We start from the raw sequence: 17,661 nt of genomic DNA, 5'->3' as shown, positions 1-17,661 counted from the left end.
TCGTGGATGCGTTGGTGATTATTTTCCAGAGTTCGATAGATTCGGGATCAGTTCCTGCTGATTGGAGGGTGGCTAATGTTGTACCACTTTTTAAGAAAGGTGGGAGAGAGAAAGCAGGAAATTATAGACCAGTTAGTCTGACCTCAGTGCTGGGGTCTGTTATAAAGGATGAAATTATGACACATCTGGATAGTAGTAACAGGATAGGTCAGAGTCAGCATGAATTTATGAAGAGGAAATCATGCTTGACTAATCTTCTGGAATTTTTTGAGGATGTAACTCTGAAGATAGATGAGGGAGATCCAGTAGATGTAGTGTACCTGGACTTTGAGAAAGCTTTTGATAAAGTCCCACATAGGAGGTTAGTGAGCAAAATTAGGGCGTATGATATTGGGGGCAAAGTACTAACTTGGAATGAAAATTGGTTGGCTGATAGGAAACAAAGAGTAGTGATAAACGGCTCCATTTCGAAATGGCAGACAGTGACTAGTGGGGGGTACTGCAGGGATCAGTACTGGGACTGCAGCTTTTTACAATATATGTTGATGACATAGAAGATGGTATTAGCAATAACATTAGCAAATTTGCTGATGATAATGGTGGTAGGGTGAATTGTGATGAGGATGTTAGAAGATTACAGGGTGACCTGGACACGCTAGGTGAGTGGTCAGATGCATGGCAGATGCAATTTAATGTGGATAAATGTATGGTTATCCACTTTGATGGCAAGAACAAGAAGGCAGATTACTACCTGAATGGAATCAATTTAGGTAAAGGGGCAGTACAGAGAGATCTGGGTGTTCTTGAACACCAGTCAATGAAGGTAAACATGCAGGTACGTCAGATAGTGAAGAAGGCTAATAGCATGCTGGCCTTCATAACAAGAGGGATTGAGTATAGAAGCAAAGAGGTTCTTCTGCAGCTGTACAGGGCCCTGGTGAGACCACACCTGCACTACTGTGTGCAGTTCTGGTCTCCAAATTTGAGGAAAGACATTCTGGCTATTGAGGGAGTGCAGCGTAGGTTCACGAGGTCAATTCCTGGAATGGCGGGACTACCTTACACTGAAAGACTGGAGCGACTGGGCTTGTATACCCTTGAGTTTAGTAGACTGAGAGGGGATCTGATTGAGACATATAAGATTATTATAGGATTGGACACTCTGGAGGAAGGAAACATGTTTCCACTGACGGGTGACTGCCGAACCAGAGGACACAGCTTAAAAATACGGGGTAGACCATTTAGGACAGAGATGAGGAGAAACTTCTTCACCCAGAGAGTGGTGGCTGTGTGGAATGCTCTGCCCCAGTCTCTGGATTCATTTAAGAAAGAGTTGGATAGAGCTCTCAAGGATAGTGGAATCAAGGGTTATGGAGATAAGGCAGGAACAGGATACTGATTAAGGATGATCAGCCATGATCATATTGAATGGTGGTGCAGGCTCAAAGGGCAGAATGGCCGACTCCTGCACCTATTGTCTCAGGCTTGCTGCAGTGTGCCAGCGAAGCTAAGTGCAAGCTGGAAGAACAACACTTCATTTTCCACTTGGGGACCCTGCAGCCCTCCGGACTCAATATCGAGGTCAATAACTTTATGGCCCAAATTCTCCCATGTCCTAGCCCCATACCCTACATGTCAGGCCTTGTTATCAAGTAGCCTGCCACTGCACACTACCTATTTTTAGCCACTAATAGTTTCCATTAACACTGTCCTAAACAGATCATTATCAACTCTTTTGCCTGTTCAACTGTTTTTCTCTCTTTTTGAGTTCTTTCCTCAGCTATTATTTACTGCCGAACTCCTCCCCCAACTCTATCATCTGCAAATTAACCATCAATTCTAAGGAAGGGTCACCAGACCCAAAACATTAACTCTGATTATTCTTCACAGATGCTACTAGATCTGCTGAGCATTTCCAGCAACTTCTGTTCTTGTAGACAGGTCGTGACAACATTGGTGAAAAGTAACGTTACATTCTAGACTGTCTAGGGTGAAGGAAAATAAAAAGCACCACTTGGAAGCTACCCTCAGGGTGAAGATTCACCTAGAAGAAGACCATGTGGCAACCCAAGAAGTCTAAGGATAAAATCTGCCCTGACCTGCAACTTCCTGTACTTTCATGGAAGATAGCCAGCCCCACATCATGGCGGTAGGAAGTTCCAACTGCCCAGCTCACACACATTGATCATTGTGGGCAATGTCCTTTATCAGCTGGAGAGAGTTAGATAGACAGCAAATATTGGAGGAATTTGGGAAATCTTCAGAGAGTGCTTCTAATATAGAATAGTTCGTCAATTAATTCGAGTTGAATCATAAACTAAATTCTGTTTTCCTTTGTTCACCTCACTGACAAGTCCGCTTGGGTAATGTGCTTTCATTACATGAACTGCTAGAAGTGTCCAAAGAACAGGAAACAGTCTGGAGTTAGGTGTGCAATGGCATACCACAGGGTTGAGTGTCAGTTTTCTGATTTCGAGATATTCAAAAATTATGTAGATGAGAAAGTCGGAGATGATCACAAAGTTTGTGGATGACACAAAGATTGTATGGCTGAATAACAGTGAAGAGAAAAATCTCGTGTTACAGGACGAAATGAAATAATTTTTCAGATGAGCCGAACAGTGACAGTATGAATTTAAAACTGTAATACCATAAGAAATAAGAACAATACTAGGCCATTCAGTCCAATGATCCTGCTCTGCCATTGAACATGACCATGGCTGCTCCGAAATTCTTCATGTACTGTTTGCTGTGTTTTCCCATAACCCTTGTTTCCTTTCTGATCGAGAATTTATCTATCTCAGCCTTAAATGGGCACAAGGACACTGCTCCCATTGCTCTCTGCAGCAAACTAAAGACTCACACCCTTCTGAGAGAAAAAATGTATCAGTCTTAAATTCAAATCCTTTATTCTGAGACTATTTCCTTTGGTACTAGACATTCCCATGAGGGGGGCCATCTCTTAGCATTTACCATGTCAAGCTCCTTATGAACCTCACTTGAGTCAGTGAGATCACTTGTCATTCTTCAAAACTCCTGTGAGTTGAATCCCAATCTGTTTATCCTTTGCTAATAGGACAATTCCTCCATTCTGTGAATCATTCCACTGAATATTCTCTGAACTGACCCCAAAGATAGCACATGTTTCAGTAAAAAGTGATCAAAACTGCTCACAGTCCTTGCACGGCCACTCATTGACTGTCAATCCCATTGCAGCCTGGCATACATTTTATCAGGCCATTGTGATGTATGCATATTTCTGCACGCTCTCGTGCACAAGACACAATATCACCACTCAAACCACCGGTTTAACATTTTGGTTTTCTTTTCATTATGCTGCAGGTTTTAGTATTTCTCATTTGGACCATGTCAGATCTGCTGAAAATGAAGCCAGTACTTGAAAATGTAACCACGGGCCCAGCAGTGCCTTTACTGCTCCATCTTTTCCCATTGGATTAATTTCTGTCAAAAACACACACAAGAAATTATCTCCACTGAGCCTGACATCATGGATAAATTGAGAATCTTTGGTGGTTGATCCAGCCGCTGGCAGAGATGCATGCACCACCAACCGGTCTAGTGTTTGCCATTTACTATCCCATCATCGCAGCTATTGGTGTTCCAGGTAAAATATTTTAATTTATTTAAAACCTCAGAAGAGAAAAATGATTGACTGAGTTGAAACCCTTTTTTTTAAGAGTACTTTCTTCTCTTTAGCAGGAACATGTCTCCCTTTATTAAATCGTATTTTTTTGCAAATAGTACTCCAATTTGGTTGGATGTTTTCTTCGCTAGTGTATCCGTCTGTTGACAGAACATAGAACATAGAACACAGTGCAGTAACATTTGGCCCTTGATGTTGCGTTGACCTGTGAAATTAATCTGATGCCCATTACCCATATATACGTTCAATGCCATTTAAATGCCCTTAATGTCGGCGTGTCTGGGTCTCTGACAGCATCTGTGAAGAGAAATCAGAGCTTACATCCCTCAGACCTTTCCTCCTCTGATTTCTCTTCACAGATGCTGTCAGAGCCACTGAGCTTTCCAGTAACTTCTGTTTTTTTGTTGCTAGAATCCCTTTGTTTGAAACATATGTGCATAAATGATTTGGAGGAGACTGTAGGTGATCTGATTAATAGGTTTGCAGACAACAGGAAGATTAGGGAAACTACGGATGTGAGGAAGATTGTCAATGTGCACAGCAGAATATGGATAGGCTAGAGACTTGGGTAGAGAAATAGCAAATGTAACTTAATCCAGAAACTTAATCAATCACCTACCTTCTCCTCCAAATCATTTATATATGTATGTTACAAACAAAGGGATTCCAGCAACAAAAAACAGAAGTTACTGGAAAACCTCAGCGACTCTGACAACATCTGTGCAGAGAAATCACAGTTTCCATCCCTCAGACCTTTCTTTCTCTGATTTCCCTTCACAGATGCTGTCAGAGCCGCTGAGCTTTTCCAGTAACTTCTGTTTTTTTTGTTGCCAGTGCAGATACTGTAAGTCAGAAACAAAATCTGCAGTTTTTGGTAAAGCTCAGCAGGTCTGGCAGCATCTGTGAAGAAACATCAGAGGAGGAAAGGTCTGAAGGATGTAAACTCTGATGTTTCTTCACAGATGCTGCCAGACTGCAGAGCTTTCCCAGAAACTGCTGATTTTGTTTCTGACTTTCATCATCTGCAGTTCCTTTTCTTAATTTAGGGATCCAACACTGATCCCAGCAGAACACCATTGGTTGCAGATCTCCAGTCAGAAAAATATCATTCCAATACTAGTCTGTTTTCTGTGACCAAACCAGTCCTGGATCCATTGTACCAGCTCTCTGCAAACCCTATTTGGCTTCACTTTCAGTTTAAGAAAAATAAAAATATTCAAGCTGCACAAGCTTAAACGATTAATTTCAATAAATGCCATGATTGAACATGTTCTTTGACAGTGTTTTATAAAATGATTTTTTTTCTGGGATATAGCCTCTCTCCCACATATGCAGAAACAAATATACACAACATGCACGCATCTACATTCCAACAATACATACACATAAACACGCTTATATGTACAGATATACCTTCACATATAGATGCATACATAAACACAACATGCCACATATGGGACTTCAGCAGGAGTCCTTAATTGTTTCAAATCTTTCACTTTTTGTTTCAGCTAACTTGGCAGTGATAGTGATCTTGTCTAGAGGAACATGTGGTCTAGCCAGATGCATCACACATTATCTGGTGGTCATGGCAATGACAGATCTCCTGGTCATTATCACTGCTGTGATATTGAATAAGATCACTGGAGTGTATTCTCCATTCAGTTTTCTGTCCATCACACCAATTTGCACTCTGCGTACTGTCCTGAACTACGCAGCTGTAGACAGTTCTGCTTGGTTAACGGTGGCTTTTACTTTTGATCGATTTGTGGCTATTTGTTGCCAGAAGTTGAAAACAAATTATTGCAGAGAGAAGACAGCGGCACGCGTAATAGGAATCATGTGCATGTTTGGCTGTTCAAAGAATCTTTTCCTGTACTTTGTTTATGAACCTTTGTATACAATTAACAAATTACCATACTTCTGTGGCATAAGATCAATATTTTATATGTCACCAGCTTGGATTGCATATGATTGGATACATCATATTTTAAATCCTTGTCTTCCATTCAGTCTGATTTCATTGCTCAATGCTGTAACTATCAAACACATTGTAGTGGCCAGTAGAGCTCGCAGGAGACTTCGAAACTGTTGCAGTGGGAGGAATCAGAGCGACACGAAGTTGGAGAAGCGGAAGAAGTCGATTATTTTGCTCTTTTATGTCTCGGGAACCTTTTTAGTGTTCTATTTGCTCGATCTTGTAACTTTTCTTTATGTTCGAATTGCCAGTGTTAGCTATTTCTCAGGTTCGAATTATGTTGAGGAACTTTATTCTTGAGGAAAGCTCATTTATGCTTCAGCTATTAAGTTCTTGTGTCAACCCATTTATTTATGTCGGGAATCAAAAGAAGTTCAGACAGGAGTTAAAGAATGGAGTAAAATACCCACTGTATTTGATTGTTAAGTTATTTAAATGAGCAAAGTAGTAAAATCTGACATAAATTATACAAACCTTCTTTGTCATGTTAGATCAAGGTTCCACTCAATAGTGTATTGTCTTTTGCTAGGAGATCCTTCACAGATTGCATTACCAAGCAATGTAGTGTTCTAATATGTGCTCTGTTAGAATTCTCTTTTCCTTCATTTTAACATGTGATGGCTCAACCACATCATAAAATCCTAGAGTCATATAGGACAGAAGAGGCCTTTTGGCCCATCCAGTCTGTTGCACCAAACATTCCTGACCATCTACTTTAGTCTCACTTTCATGCACTAGGCATATTCCGGAATATTATGTCACTTCAAGTGTTCATTCAAGTGATTTTAAAAATGTTGTTGCATCTACTATCCCACCCAACCCTGCTGCCCTAACCCTAACCTGAACCACTCCCTCCCACCCCAGACATCCAGCTCACCAGGAAGGGTGCTTCAAATCATAGTGAGTAAGAGGTATTTTCCAAAATATCCTCGAAACATCTGTCTTTCATTTTAAAAGTGCATCATTATTCTTGACTCTTCAAACAAGTACAACAATTGCTTCTTATGTGCTCGAATATGCCCTTGATAATCTTACACACATCAGGTCTGCTGTCCCTGCTTCAACGAAATCAACTCACCATATCAAACCACTCTTCATAACTAAAATCTTCCATACCCAGGCAACTTCCTGGTGAATCTCCTCTGCCCATTTCCAGTGCAGTCACATCTCTTCTGTGAGATTAATGATGCCCACAACAGATTCCATAAATACAACTGGGAAATTTTGCAGCAAAAATCTGTACTCAGTCATGCAGCAGACCATGAATGGACAGAGACAGTACAAGAAGCCATAGATATTAGACAACAACAAACACAGATAATGAAAAATTAGACCTGCAGAAAAAATTAGACAAACTTACACAAAGTAATAACAACAATGACAACACAGAAGCATGGATAAAAAACTTATCTGACTGACCCTTAACAGACACTGAAAAAGCTGTCTTAGTAAGAGGATTAAATTACAACTGCCAGGATGTGGACATGAAAGATTTCTTAGCAGTATTAGAAACAATACTAAAAGACAACCAACTCACAGAAGAAACCCAAAAATCATCAGACAAGTAGTCACATCAACATTAAGCAGAAAAAAGGAAACATACTCAATACACAAGAAAGGAAAGCACTGGAAAGACTAAAAAAAGATAAAAACATTGTTACCCTACCTGCAGACAAAGGACACTTGACAGTCATTCTAAATCGAAGAGACTACATTGGAAAAGCAAACACACTACTTACAGATATCTTACCAACAAGTGGCAATAGACCTGACCCCACAACTAGAGAACCGAATCACAGCCCTAATCAAAACACTTCAGAAATCTGGACAAATAAATAAGACCGACTTCCAAAAAATGAATCCAGATGGATCCAACACACCACGCTTTTACGGATTACCCAAAATTCACAAACCAGGAGCCCCCCTCAGACCAATAGTCTCACTACATGGAACACCAACTTACAGATTGGCCAAGGAGCTACACAAAAGACTAAAACACTTAGAGAAGGCTCAAGCCACTCCATCCACTCCACCCAAGAATTTCTGAAGACCATCAAAGACACTAAGATAGAAGAGGATGAAATAATGGTCTTCTTTGATGTAACAGCCCTGTTTACTTCAATCAACATTAACCTGACCAAGGAAACACTGACTACACCATTAGAAGACCCAAAGACACATACACCAAACACCACTAACTTCATTAACAAGGGGAATGTCATCAAGCTAGTGGACCTATGCCTTACCACCCACTTCACCTTCAACAATAAAACTTGCAGACAAACAAATGGAAAATCCATGGAATCTCCGATATCAGTGTTCTTAGTGATATCGGAGTCTCGGCAGTAATGCAGAGACTTGAGCAAACAGCTCTGCCTAAACTCTGCGTCCACTACATGGATGATACCATTGTCATCACTAAATGAAACAAGTTACAGGAAACCTTCAAGACCATCAATAATACCCGTATTGGCATAAAATTGGCATAAAGTTCACAACAGAGGTGGAAAACAACAACAAACTGCCATTCCTAGGTGTTACAGTAGATCGAACAGCCAATGGGGAACTTCAAACCAGCATTTACAGAAAAACAACACATACAGACTAAATATTGAACTACAGAAGCAATCATCTCAACACCCACAAAGATCCATCAGAACATTATTTCAACGAGCCAACGCACACTGCAGCACAGAGGAACTACGCAGAGCAGAGAAAAATCACCTACACCATGTGTTCAAAAAGAATGGGTACCCAATGAACACAGTCCACCGATTTCTGAGCAACAAACCCAAACAAGCAGACAAAACACATCCAGAAACCCTAGCCGATCTCCCCTACATCAAAGTCAGAAATGACTGCCTGACTATTCAGATCCCTTGACATCATGGTAGCCCACAAACCCAACAACACACTAAAACAGCATCTAATGAACTTGAAAGTCCCTATACAGACAATGAGCAAAACTAATGTCATTTACAAAATACCGTGCAAGGACTGTAACAAATACTACATTGGACAAACAGGCAGAAAACTAGGCACCAGGATACATGAACACCAACTAGCCACAAAAAGACATGACCCTTTCTCACTAGTATCCTCACATATGTATGAGGAAGGACACCACTTCGACTGGGACAACGCATCCATCCTAGGACAAGCCAAACAAAGACATGCACGAGAATTCCTAGAAGCATGGCATGCGGTCCACTGAAGATGTTACCTACTAAGGTAACGAAATGTCTGAAACTGAACCTTTCAGCTCAGCGAGCAAACCTACATCCAAAACCTCAACCTGAGCTACAAATCTTCTCAATACTCACTAAGGGGTATTGTATTTTAGGTGGCTGTAAATTTCCAGGTATTTCAATCGGCTTTATGTCTGATTTCCCATACTCAGTTTTGGTGGTTACCCATAATTCAGAGCACATCATTGCCAACATGTGGTAAGGATACTCAGAATCTCATTCCCATTCAATTGTGGTGATACAGATCCTCTTAAGGAAGCTTGCAATCCTCGACCTTCCAAATTTAAACCATCAGTCAATTTTTGCCTTCTCATGCATTAATTATAGCTCCAAATTGGTTCAACAGGGCCTTTCCTAGTACACTACCTTCAGTATTTTTTCAGCAAACACTGCCAAATACAGAGCAGCTGGGCGACAGGCTGTTTCAAATATAGACATGTAACAATTGGCTGTTAAGTGATTACCTGAGCGTTGGTTGCTGTCATGACAACAATTCAAATCTGACCAACTGATTTTAACCAAACACTTAGCACTTCAAAGCCAATCAAATTTCAAATCTGATCATGTTGACAGCCTGAAACCAATCCAAGTATAAGAATTTCAGGTGTAATCAGGGGTACAAAAAGGAGCGTTTTTGAAAATCAGGCAAAGAGCAACTGCCACTGAAAGACAGTCAACAGCCCTGAACAGCTCTGAAAGATTTCTCAGAGAGCACCCTCTATTAAACGTACCAAGGAATTTTTTAAAAATCATAGAAGGGGCAGCATGGTGGCTCAGTGGTTAACACCGCTGCCTCACAGCACCAGGGACCCAGGCTCGCTTCCAGCCTCAGGCAACGGTCTGTATGGAGTTTGCACATTCTCCCCATGTCTGTGCGGGTTTCCCCCGGGTGCTCCAGTTTCCACCATATCCGTAATTCTGTCTTCTCCTGCTCACTCCAATTAATAGGAAAGTTGTTTTTTGCTCTGACCTTCTAGCAGTAGAAATGAGGTGAAGGTCACAGAGAAGGAGGAGAGGCCAGAGATGTGCAGGTTAATTGCCCCTAGTGACCAGGCATGTGGAGGTTAGGTGTATTAGTCACAGCTAAACTTAGATTAGATTACTTACAGTGTGGAAACAGGCCCTTCGGCCCAACAAGCCCACACCGCCCCGCCGAAGAGAGAAAGGAATCTTGCACAGTGGCACAACAGACACAAACTCCATCCGAGAATCCAGAGTCAATGATTAGGAGGTGATAAACAAATTAGGTGAGTGGGAAACAGTGAGAAAAACCCAAAACAGAAAACCTAGCCAAGCTCCCACAGACTCACAGCAACACAATGGGAAGTGGTACCTGCATAATGGTCACAGGAGCAGTTCCTCTGACGAATGGGACTTACAGAGGGAGGTCACCAGTAAACAAAGAGGATCAAAACCATGGCAGAGAAGGTGAGGAGCATTCCCCAGCCCAAAAATAGCTGACATCGTGAAAGGCCCAGTGAAAATCAACGCTCCACTGTCGCCAACTAAAGGTGTTCCTCCATGTCACAGCTCTGGGCAACTCCAATTTGAGGGGGTAGATGGTTGTGGGGTGGGGGTGTAGGTGACGATAAACTGGATGCCAAGTCCAAATTCCTGATGGAAATGATTAAAGACACCAGGCTGCACGTCTTTAGCACCCCTGCAGACGGAGCTCAGCATAGATACATTTTGGTCGCAACTTGATGGGTCTATGCACTCAAGGCTAGATTTCCTGTTTGTGTCCCGAGCATTCACTGTCAGATCCACCAATGTCAAGTCGGTATTCCTCTCTGCCTACTGCCTCCTGCTGGCTGACTGTCACAAGCAGGATGACCAGCAGTCTTGCAAGGGAGTTTGGAAGCTTAACGTGACGTTAGAAAAATTGAGGATTATTATGATTGTAGAACCATAAATCCTTGATTTGAGTCTCAGTGGACTGGTGGGAAACAGACAAAGGGAACATCAAGGGGTTCTTCATCCACAAAGGTGTTCAGAGGGTGAGGGAGAGGTAAGAAACTATGTCCAAAGTATGGAAAGTCACGCAGAACCTACTCCTGATGCAGACAATGTAGGTCGATGTCACAGACGATCTCTCGGAGGTGAAGAACCAGCAAGCCTCGCTCTTTGCCTCAGATGTCTCCAAGATAATCTTCCGATCTAGAGTTTGCTCCATGGAGCAACAGGAGACGTGTTCATGTTTCTTCTTCCGGAAGGTACACAAGGCTGCGCTGTGCTTAGCAGCCTGAAGGAGGAAGATGGTTCAGTGACGTCGTCTCAAGTCTGACATCCTCAAGATCAGCAAATCATTTTTATGCCATACCGTATGACACAAAGCCCATTGACAGCACAGTCTCCCGATCATTCATGTCCTCTGTCACCGAGGTCTTAGACGGCAGCGCGCATGAGAGGCTGGACCAGCTGCTATCTCTAGATTAACTGACCAAGGCATTCGAGTCCTTTGAAAAGAATAAAGCTCCCAGAAATGATGGTTTACTGGCAGACTTGTATTCGGCTCTGTGAGACTTGATTGGCCAGGACTTGCTGGAGATATATGCTTCTGCCAGGTACCACGTGCGGATTTATGAGGAAAGGCATCATCACCCTCATCTGCAAGCAGAATTGGAAATTGATGACCAATTTCACTGTTGAATGTGGGTTACAAAATCTTGTCTAGGGTCATCGCCATTCGGGTCATGTCTGTTCTGGGATCGGTGATTCGCCTTAACCAAACCTATGCTGCAGTGGGCAGCCAAAATCTCCGAGAGCTTCATGCTTCACAGGGTTATAATTGCCGAAATGAAAGACAGGTACATGGACAACTGCCCAATCAGCCTGGACCAGGAGAACGCCTTCGACAGGATATTGCACACCACCAGGTTGGATGTAGTATCCAAGATGGGCTTTGGGGAGGAAACCTGCAATTGGATCTGATGTTCTATACCAATATTATTCATTTAGTCTCAATCAATGGATGGGAATCAGGAAGCTTCCCGGTCAGATTCAGAGTCAGGCAGGGCTGCTCACTGACTCTCCTACCTTGTTTGGGTGATGTGTCGAACCTTTTGCCGAATCCATCAGGAATGATGTGAACTTGAGAGGGGTGACAATCCTCAGCAGCAGGGGCCTACAGGTTGAAGCCTCCCTACACTTAGATGACATCAACATTTTCTGCTCGGATCTGCTCTCATTGTGCACTGTCATGAGTATCTGCTTACTAATTTCGCCAAGAAAGACAAGTGGTGAAAATCTACTCATAGGGAATTTTGAGAAGATTTGTAGCTCAGGTTGAGGGTTGGGATTTAAGTTTGCTCACTGAGCTAGAAGGTTCATTTCCAGACATTTCGTCGCCCTACTAGGTAACATCTTCAGTGGACCTCCAGGTGAAGTACTGTTGCTGATTCCTGCTTTCTATTTATACGTCACCAACCCATATAAATAGAAAGCAGGAATCAGCAGCAGTGTTTTGCCTGGAGGCCCACTGAAGATGTTACCTAGTAGTGTGATGAAACATCTGGAAATGAAACTTCAGCTCAGCAAGCAAACCTACATCCAAAATCTACTCGTTCTGAGGTCACTGTCCAGCTCTCTCTTACTGCACATTCAGAGCTTAATTTCAATGTTATCATCTCACTCCTGGTGCATGCTGCACCTTCCTACCAACACTGTCCCCAATTATCCCCACGTGATGTCCGAATTTTAAAAAAGTCGCCCACTAGCTTTACCTAATTGCAAACAGCATTTCAGAAGAGTTTGCGAAGATGAGGCTATGAAAGTATTCAATCATTTTGATTTTAGTTTTGATAGTGATGTGGATGTCTTGGATCAATGAGAGATTTTGAGAACACTGTGATCCAGGAAAAGATTTAAGGCACATGTTTTTTCACCAGCGTGCAAGAGCAAATGGAATCAATCAGTGTATATGTGACTGACTTGAGAAAATAAAGCGAAGGATTGTGAGATTCAACAAATTACCAATTCACTGATGTGGGACATAATTGCGTGTGGTATGAGGAATGACTAAATCAAAGTTGTATTATTCAGAAAGCCAATTCTCACATTAGTAAATCCAATAGACATTTGCAGAGCTAGCAAAATGAGCCAGCGTTAAATAAAAGTGTTACATCAAAATGCAGAACTGCCTGTCCAGAAAGCGCGCAAACTGGAAAAACAATGAGAAATGTCTATTGGATTTACTAATGTGAGAATTAGTTTCTGAATAATATACCTCTGATTTAGTCAATCCTCATACCACACGCAATTGTGTCTCACATCAGTGAATTGGTAATTTGATGAGAAAACAAAGAAACGACAGTACTAATTGGATAACAGCACGTGAAAACATGGAACAAACTAATGTTTAATTATGGAATATCACCTTGCAATAATAATTGCGACTCTTTATTGTTCTATAGACACTGTGGACTTTCCAGTACTTGGATTGTGCTCTGTTCAGGGACTGGTACAACATTGCTGCCTTTTCTGGTCCTTATTGTACTTGATGCCTCAGTGAGTACTTAATGTTTCATAATGCTTCTGCTTTGCCAGGTTGTTTTTTTGCAGACATAAGCCAGTCTGCTTATCATTGTTGTCAGCAGTGGTTATTCAATGGGCTGGACTGTCAGGCACTTGGAACAGCATCTAAAGCAACAAACACATTGAATGTACTTCAACCAAATAGCCATGTCACAGTTCAGGGAACTAGTCCCCAGTCAGGACAAGGGTGACAGAGGCAGTCAGGAGGTCCTGGCACAGTTCATTGAGGACATAATTCAATATCAGTCCAGTGGCTTTGACACTGTCAGTCAGCCACTTGAGGCAATCAAGATCAGGGAATCCACATCACTACAGTCATAGAGGAAGGCACACAAACTACTAGCTATATCTTCAAAATGCTGCAGTACATTTCTCAAGCCTGAATTCCCTTTCATAAATCCATGCTGACCCTGTCTGGTCCTGGGAAATCAGTTTGACAAAATTATCAAGGAAATCAAAGTTTGTGAGAAGATTTGTAGCTCGGGTGCTCGTTGTTGTGGTTCTGTTCGCCGAGCTGGGAATTTGTTTTGCAGACGTTTCATCCCGTCTAGGTGACATCCTCAGTGTTTGGGAGCCTCCTGTGAAGCCCTTCTGTGTTGTTTCCTCCTGCATTTATAGTGGTTTGTCTCTGTCGCTTCCGGTTGTCAGCTCCAGCTGTCCGCTGCAGTGGCCGGTATAATGGGTCCGGGTCGATGTGTTTGTTGATAGAATCTGTGGATGAGTGCCACGCCTCTAGGAATTCCCTGGCTGTTCTCTGTTTGGCTTGCCCTATAATAGTAGTGTTGTCCCAGACGAACTCATGTTGCTTGTCATCTGCATGTGTGGCTACTAAGGGTAGCTGGTCGTGTCGTTTCGTGGCTAGTTGGTGTTCATGGTATCGTTAGCTGTCTTCCTGTTTGTCCTATGTAGTGTTTTGTGCAGTCCTTGCATGGGATTTCAACCCAAATTCTGGGTCAGATATGTGGATGACACCTTTGTAATCATTAAAAACACAGAAATAGAAAACACACACCAGATCATCAATGCCACACTCACAGGAATTAGATTCACGAGAGAGGAAGAAAAGGACAACCAACTCCCACTCCTAGACATGAGAAGTGAGCAAGAAATGTGTAAATGATGGAAAAGTCAACATATTAGTGTATCAGAGGAGGTGGATACACCTACAGAAGTGAGCGTTATCATCGTTCACTGCCAGCCCAGTTTAGATGTGGGGATACTATGATGGTAAGCATGGGAAAGCTGGAGGGCTGGGGCTGAGTACGATGGATAATGTTGTGAGGTAAAGTTTGGAAATGAAAGAGCTGTGTGGGAAAGTGCAGAAGCTCATGAACTAGACACAGAGTGCAAGGAAGAATGGAATATGGAGATTCAGAGGGGTCCCTCGACTACCAGAGACCCACGTCTCCCTCTGCTATACCTGACCTTTGTTGCCTTAAATTCTCATATGAACCATAAATGCAACCTGGAAATGGAAAAAGGCAGGGACTACAATCTGATCGGGAGCATTTAGTTTGCTTTTCTGCCAGAGCACTTACAGAACCTATATGTGATCCATGTGTCTTCTAGTGGCACATAATTGATCAGGGACTTCTGTAGAATAAACTGACGTCGTGGGTGGCACAGTGTCACAGTGGTTAGCACTGCTACCTCACAGTGCCAGAGACCCAGGTTCAATTCCCGCCTCAGGCGACTGACTGTGTGGAGTTTGCACATTCTCCCTGTGTCTGTGTGAGTTTTCTCTGGGTGCTCTGGTTTCCTCCCACAGTCCAAAGATTTGCAGGTTTGGTGAATTGGCTGTGCCAAATTTCCCATAATGTTAGGTGTAGGGGAATGGGTCTGGGTGGGTTACGGGTCGGTGTGGACTTGTTGGGCCGAAGGGCCTGTTTCCACACTGTAAGTAATCTAAAAAACATAATAGGGACAGGCAGCATGGCTGTGTGCAGGGGAGGGGTGTGATGGTTCACATCTCACAAGTTGATTGCGTTTTTAGAGGAAGTGGCAAAGATGATTGGTGGCAAGAGGCTAGTGCGTACTGTTTGCATGGACTTTACTACAGCGTTTGACAAGGCCCTTCATAGTAGGCTGGTCCAGAAGATTAATTCACATTAGATCTATGGTAAGTTTGATTCAAAATTGGTTTGCTCATACTGGACACAAAGTAGTTGTGGATGGGTATTTTTCTGACTCCAGTTCTGTGACCCAGTGGTGTTCCACAAGTATCAGTGCTGGTATCTCTATTTTGTAAATATATAAACAAATAATTTGGATGTAACTGTAGATGGTCTGATTAGTAAATTGCAGATTACAAGAAATTGGGTGGAATTGTGAAAAATGAGGAAGGTTCTTAGATCAATTAGAATGTTGGCTGGAGAAATGACATTTGGAGTTTAGACAAGTGTGAGGTAATGCATTTTGAAGGTCAAAGTATACAGTGAACGGGAGGCACTTAAGGAGCACTGATAGACACAGAGATCTTAGGGTGCAAGTCCAAAGAACGCTGTGTGAAACCCATTTCAATGGTGAGGTCTCCCTGAGTGCAGTGAACAGTTTGAGTGATGGAGTCTCCCCAGAGAACTGTGAGCAGTTTTGGTGGTAAGGTCGCTGGCGCTGTACATTGGTGAGGTCACCCCTTGGAGTACAATGAGCAGTTTCAGAGGTGAGATCTCCTCGGAGTCCTGTGAGCAGTTTCAGGGGTGTGGTCTCTGGTGCAGTACTGTGAGCATTTTTACTGGTTAGGTCTCCTCGGAATACAGTGAACAGTTTCAGTGGTGAGGTTTCTGGCACAGTACAGTCAGCAGTTTCAGTGGAGAGGTTTCTGGCACAGTACAGTCAGCAGTTTCAGTTGTGATATCTCTATGGAGCATAGTGAGGCCTTCTGGGAGTACAGTGAGCAGTTACTGCAGTGAGGACTCTGGCGAAGTAAAGAGAGCAGTTTCAGTGGTGAAGTCTTCCACTCAGTACTCTGAACAGCTTCAGTGGTAAGGTCTCCTGCTGGTGTACAGTGAGCAGTTTCACTGGTTTGGTCTCCCCAGACCACAGTGAGCAGTTTCAGTGCTGAGGTCTCCCCCTGGAGTACAGTGAGCAGTTTCAGTCCTAAGGTCTCTGGCGCAGTACATTGAACAGTTTCAGTGGTGAGGTCTCCCCATGAGAACAGTAACAAGTTTCCACGGTGAATGCTCTGTTGCAATGGTGAGATCTCCTCGTAGCACAGTGAGCAGTTTCAGTGGTGAGGTCTCTGGTGCAGTACTGTGAGCATTTTTACTGGTGAGCTCTCCTGGAAGTACAGTGAGGAGTTCAGTGGTGAGGTCTCCCCGAGTGCAGTGAACAGTTTGAATGATGGAGTCTCCCCACAGAACTGTGAGCAGTTTCGGTGGTAAGGTCTCTGGTGCTGTTCAGTGAGCAGCTTCATTGGTGAAGTCTCCTCCTGGAGCACAATGAGTAGTTTCAGTGGTGAGGTTTCTGGCGCAGTGCCATGAGCAATTTCAGAGGTGAAGTCTCTGGCGCAGTACTGTGAGCAATTTTACTGGTAAGGTCTCCTCGGAATACAGTGAGCAGCTTCAGTGGTGAGCTCTCCTGGGAGTACAGTGAACAGTTTCAGTGGTGAGGTCTCTGGACAATACAGTCAGCAGCTTCAGTGGTGAGATATCCCTGGAGCACAGTGAGCAGTTTCATTTGCGAAGTCTCTGGCGAAGTACTGTGAGCAGTTTCAGTGGTGAGGGCTCTGGTGCAGTACTGTGAGCATTTTTACTGGTGAGGTCTTCTCGGAGTACAGCGAGGAGCTTCAATGGTGAGGTCTCCTGGGAGTACAGTGAACAGTTTCAGTGGTGAGGTCTCTGGCACAATACAGTGAGCAGTTTCAGTGGTGAGGTTTCTGGCACAATACTGTCAGCAGTTTCAGTGGTGAGGTCTCCTAGGAGTACAGCGAGCAGTTACTGCAGTGAGGTCTCTGGCACAATAAAGTCAGCAATTTCAGTGGTGTGATCTCCCCCTGCAGTACAGTGAGCAGTTTCAGAGGTGAGATCTCCCCGGAGCACAGTGAGCAGTTTCAGTGGTGAGGTCTCACCGGAGTACAATGAGCAATTAGTGTTGAGGTCTTCCAACACATCTCGTCCACATCCTGCCCCTCCGCCATCAAACCCCACCCCTCCAACCATAACAAGAACAGAACCCCCGGTATATATTTCCCTCCCCATCCATTTCCGCTTTCCACAAAGACCGTTCCCTCCGTGACAACCACG

Source organism: Chiloscyllium plagiosum, chromosome 27, assembly GCF_004010195.1.
Source record: "Chiloscyllium plagiosum isolate BGI_BamShark_2017 chromosome 27, ASM401019v2, whole genome shotgun sequence".
Classification (NCBI taxonomy): Eukaryota; Metazoa; Chordata; class Chondrichthyes; order Orectolobiformes; family Hemiscylliidae; genus Chiloscyllium; species Chiloscyllium plagiosum.
The sequence above is the reverse complement of the archived record's forward strand: the minus strand, read 5'-3'. Positions refer to the sequence as shown.